The sequence below is a fragment of the Varroa jacobsoni genome, unplaced genomic scaffold (genome assembly GCF_002532875.2).
Source record: "Varroa jacobsoni isolate VJ856 unplaced genomic scaffold, vjacob_1.0 scaffold_457, whole genome shotgun sequence".
Lineage (NCBI taxonomy): Eukaryota > Metazoa > Arthropoda > Arachnida > Mesostigmata > Varroidae > Varroa > Varroa jacobsoni.
In genome coordinates, this window is record NW_019213359.1 from 176,505 (window position 1) to 181,604 (window position 5,100).

A 5,100-nucleotide genomic window follows, 5' to 3' on the forward strand; every position below is an offset into this window, starting at 1 on the left:
GATCCCGGAGAATGTCGTACTTGCTAGACACAGATCCTACGCAACGTAAAAAAAGGCAATAGTCTACTAATAATGAATGTCGTACCCGCTGGAGGGCATGTTCAATTGACGTTTGGTCGATCGATCCATTTTTAGCAATAAAAGTCTTAAGTCTAGTGATAATGATAAATAAACGTAACTCAAAACAAATGCAGTTGGTCCTGATTTTATTTGAAATACAGCCAAAAAAAAACTACAAGTACCCATTTGCCCAACTAACATTAAACCGAACTAACGTTACTGTAATAACAGACATGGTTGATAATTTACCAAGCATTAGATATTTCAATGTCGTTTGCATCTTGGAATCTATTGCCGGCAAAGGCTGTACATGATTAATAAAATTTAAACTGTAAAAAAAAACACCAACAAAATTAAGCTTTATATAAGGATGATCAGCGTTTGGAGAAACACCGAACCATTGACAAAAACGTTTTGTTTGTGGTCAACACGTAGGATTGCTTGCCTTTCATATATAAACGAGCATTTCAGTGTAAAATGAACATTCCTGAATTTAGGAGCATGATCGGCAATTGTTACCTATTCAATTCTAGATAATATAGGTTATTTAATTGAAAGATACCTGTATGACATAGCACCATCTCAGGTGTTAACTTAAGAGCTATTTTATCGAAAAGCGCATTTTAATATTAAAGCTATACTAAGAAAAATCGACTTCTTACATGTGTGGAAGTAGCAGATCGTGCTAATCTAGGGAGAAGCTTTGTAATAGAGAGAGAATAGAATAGAATAGGTGTAATAAGCAAAAGTACGGCATTTTTAAAATCATACATGTCGTGAATTATTTGAGGCGTACGGAGTTTTCGATAGAATCGTTAAAACGTAGACATTGCTATAGAGCAGAAGCGTTTGCATATAAGCGTCAGTTCCTCAAAGAAGAAAGGGAACAACTCAGCTTTTCACTGAGTAATGTATCAGACGAATCTACAGGGGTGGTCTATTGAGCAATTTATGAAGGCACCGGAGGCTATCCGGACCCCCTGAAAAACTCTGCTTATTAAGCATGCACAGATCGACTTTTAGGTATAAAATTAAATGTACCAAATACAAAATTCCAATGTCGACCCGCTCCATGAGGCCGGCAGCTGGTTTAACTGCTAAATGAGCTAAGACCTCAGTACGTTGTGAAGTGTTCCGTTCGCATTAATTAGAGTGCCTTATCAGGATTAAAATGACATACGTTAAGACATTTTTACGTAGCCACACAGCGACGCCATACACTGGTTATCCACTGCTCAATAAATAGCAGTAGGAGAAAAATGTTAAGTCTAATCATAAATAGCCTATCCGGCTATTTATATTATATTAAAGTCCGACGTAACTTCCATCCTTAAAACCTTTTTATTTAGATATTAATATTCCCTTCAATACACTGCATCCATTAACTCTCGTCAGGAGCACCAAAAAAAGGGAGAAAAAACTTTCTTTTCGCTACGAAAAAACAAGTCAAAAAACGTTTTTTAATTAGTTATGCCAGCTTCATTGTATGTAACACGGTGCATGTTAGTCTGCCAATTGCGTTCGATCCGAGGAACTCCTTTTCACTGTGTATGTACGTCATAGTACTCATATCCCCGCGGCAGCCGGTAGCGTTGCAAAGAAATGGCTGTGGCAGTTAGGCAGAGAGACGGCTTCAATCAATGGCGCGACGTTACCGTCAAGTAGCCGAATCAACTACTGACTTACGACACAATAGCGTCGCCGCTGGGCGTCTCTGCCGGATGCCGACTGTAGGCTCCTGTACTGGTAGGATCGGTGGCTTCCGCGTCTGCAGCACGTTCCGCGCATCCCAACGGGGAGGCATCATCATCGTCAAGAAGCGTCATGCGATACGATAACGTGCCAGAGAGTCCGACGCGACCCAGCATAAGAATATGTGACAATACATTGAACAAATTTACAATATAGCAGTACGCCGGTGGCCGTAACGCTATGTAGAAACGATGGTGTCCGTACAAAGATATACGATTGAATATACACTCCCATAAACATGCACAGAATACCATAACATTTGCGAGCTTGAGAAAGGAAATCCCTCGGATACACCCAATCTCCGACGTGTCCGTTCGTCTGTTCTGTCCATCTGTTACTCCGTCTGTCTCCCAAACTCCAATGAATCTAAGGTGAGAAACGTATCGTCACAGCGAAGAGATGATATGGGAGAAAGCTCGGTAGTGCCATAGGCTGCAAAGAACCGTGTTTTGTGATTTGTGACAGCCTACAAGGGAACAGACATATATATATAATATATATATATATATATATATATATATATGTATATATATGTTCACACAACGAATTTTTTTTCCAATTTGACTGAACCTTTATTTGACAATAGAGCAGCGAGATAGCCAGCTCGTCTGTCATTTTCCCTATCCCAAAAAGCACCTCTTCAATAGCAAATTCAGAGCAAGTTACGTTTTATAAAAGTTTTTATATCGAGTCATATTTACATCATCGTTCTGAGGACAATACGGGACAGAGTGAAGTTGAGGTTATATAGATCACGACATTTCAAGTTATTCGAGACCCGATATTGTCTATGCTAATTTTACCAAGAAGCTGCAAGATATAAGTGGCCTCAGACTACAGCTTAACTTAGTTCGAATGCATATATGTGTCAAGTTAAATTACAGCATCATACTTTCGTACCCATTGTACCACATGTCGTTGTCGTCAATAGCGCGTCACATGTGGTTAGAAAAAATCAGACGACGCTGTTGGCATAGCGTATCGTTCTAAGGAACGAGACTGTCAACACATGACAACCAACACGATCATGAGTTAGAATTAAGCAAGCACAGTTATCTATACTAAAATTATGCAAGATCACAATAGCCACACAGGCTTTGATGTTGATGTGAAGTTCGCAACAATGCCTCTTCACTTTTCGAATAAATTGCAGCTTTGTATGCCAATACCTGAGCGATTCAGGCTTAGCTTCATACTTCGCAAGGGACCTGCATGTGGACCTACGCTAGACAAAGTCAAATTTTCGGCGAACCTTACTTGAGAGTAAATGGTTCTTCTAGTCGTCTCTTGAAACGTCTCTCCTAGCCATAGTCACAGCCCGTTCTAGAAAGCAAATTCACCAATCAATCAATTAATTTTACTGACAATTCTTAGCATGAAATAATAATATAGACCCATGTCTGGACCATATAATCCTGTTCTGCGGGATTATATAGACCAACGACCAAGGTTAATATTTCTTCGAAAATGAATTAATCCTAGTAAGCCGATTTGAGAGAGTATATTCGTAAAAATGGCTTAAAAAGCTATTTTTAATATGGCATTTAACGGCTGTTTTAGAGAAAAGAATATCAATGGCAAATTGGCCTTTTGCACCTTTTAACTTTTTTTGCATTTTTTCTGAGACTCGTGGCCTGCCATCAACCAAGATTTATTTCTTCTACGCAGAACGATGGAGCGAATTTCACCTGACATATGCTCGTTGCCAAAATGTAATTTGTGGATTAAAAAAGGAGTATTTTTTAAAGGAGCTTCTTACCGGTCGGCAATTCTGAGTCGAAGCTGTAATCGTGACGAATCGTCACCATATTGAGCACCCTTGACCGTCGCTAAACGGCACTTCTGGCGGATGCAAGAAGATTCGGTTGAAATATTCGTTTTTGATTAGATACAACCATAGAAACAAAGCATACGAAGACTTCTAAAATTATACGCGCCATATTTATAATTGTATAAACTGTGTGAAGAAAATTTTCGGGGTACATTTTAAATCTAATTATTATCAATTTATTTGTATATCGTTTTGCTGTGCATATAGTGATGCATAGAAAGCAGTTTGGTATCAGCAACATTCGCCTAAAAGATATATAGTAGAATTTTTCGAATGGCCTTAGCAAAATTACCAGCACGTTAATCTTCCCTTTTTCCTGCAGTAAGGGCGTGTTGTTCGCGACTACAGACTATAAATATTTACAGAGGGCTTACTGCATTTACACAAATGTATAATTAGATAAGCAGCCTAGTTGTAAGAGCTTGACGTCCGCCAAATTGTCATTATCGCTAAGAAAAATAAATAAATGCCGACATCCTCGATAAAGCGGTAGTTCTTCATGAAAATTCATAAACGTCACGTGCGTCCATGTGTTTACCATGCCCGCATACATCTTGCGCATCCACTTACCCCAGAATCTATTGAAAAGCTGTTGCGGATACGACATTGATCACTGGCGATTTGCACGCTTTTTGTTCCGCATAATTAGAAATGCCGGCCTCGTAAACGAAACGGAACTTTGACCAGAAGATCAGTTAGGGGAAGTGTGGCTAGCTAGCCACCCTGAAAAATAGCTTCTTTAAAAGAAAAATATCACTAGACTATGACAGCGAGAAACATACATTGACAATCTCCTGCTCGGTAGAATAGATTTCCATTAATATCACCTACTCGGATAAGTCAGTCCTTCAGGTATCACTTGGAGACTGTTAATATTTGGTTAAGAAGCGGCCAACAATAAGTTACCACAATTATTCACTGCTTGCTAGTTTTTTCTTCAAACATTTATCAAAACTTCTGTCCCGCTATTTGCTTCTGTTGTATGATACTGATTTGAAAAGATCTAACTAGTTTTGCTCAGAATAGATTAATCTCCGCTGCACAAAGATGTCGAGGATTGTGTGAGCTTAAGAGTTCAGTTATTTCTCTTGAACACAATGACAGTCTTGTTTAATTTGGCCATCAAACGAGAAGGAAATTTAATTGTAGTCCTTTTTGGTCCTTTGGCGAGGTTCACCGTAGTAGGGAACGAGTCACTTGATATATCATTTTACCCCCTCTCTTCTGACAGAAATCAGATCTCCGAAACGCTGTTTACATAAGGTGAAATACACACGAACAAGTGTTAGCATGTTTGATGAAGAAAGTCCTTACTGGGGATCATTCGCAGTGCGTACGGATCTTTTTTACAAAACTCATCTTTATTGAATCATATGGCATACAATACCTTGTGTGCACATTGCATGAATCTGGCCTAAATAATGCTAGGAGATTAAGTCCGTGCGCGACCATCTTAT

At 39.0% G+C, this 5,100-nt stretch overlaps 1 long non-coding RNA gene across 1 annotated transcript; it reads right to left on the minus strand.

Moving 5' to 3' along the window:
• Positions 1–1,399: 1,399 nt before the first annotated feature.
• On the minus strand, positions 1,400–3,719 carry LOC111260597 (uncharacterized). The gene is made up of 3 exons (XR_002680432.2): positions 3,572–3,719; positions 3,070–3,135; positions 1,400–2,244 (listed from the first exon to the last, which is right to left on the minus strand). It is a non-coding gene; the product is annotated as an uncharacterized LOC111260597 (long non-coding RNA).
• Between the last annotated feature and the right edge of the window lie 1,381 nt (positions 3,720–5,100).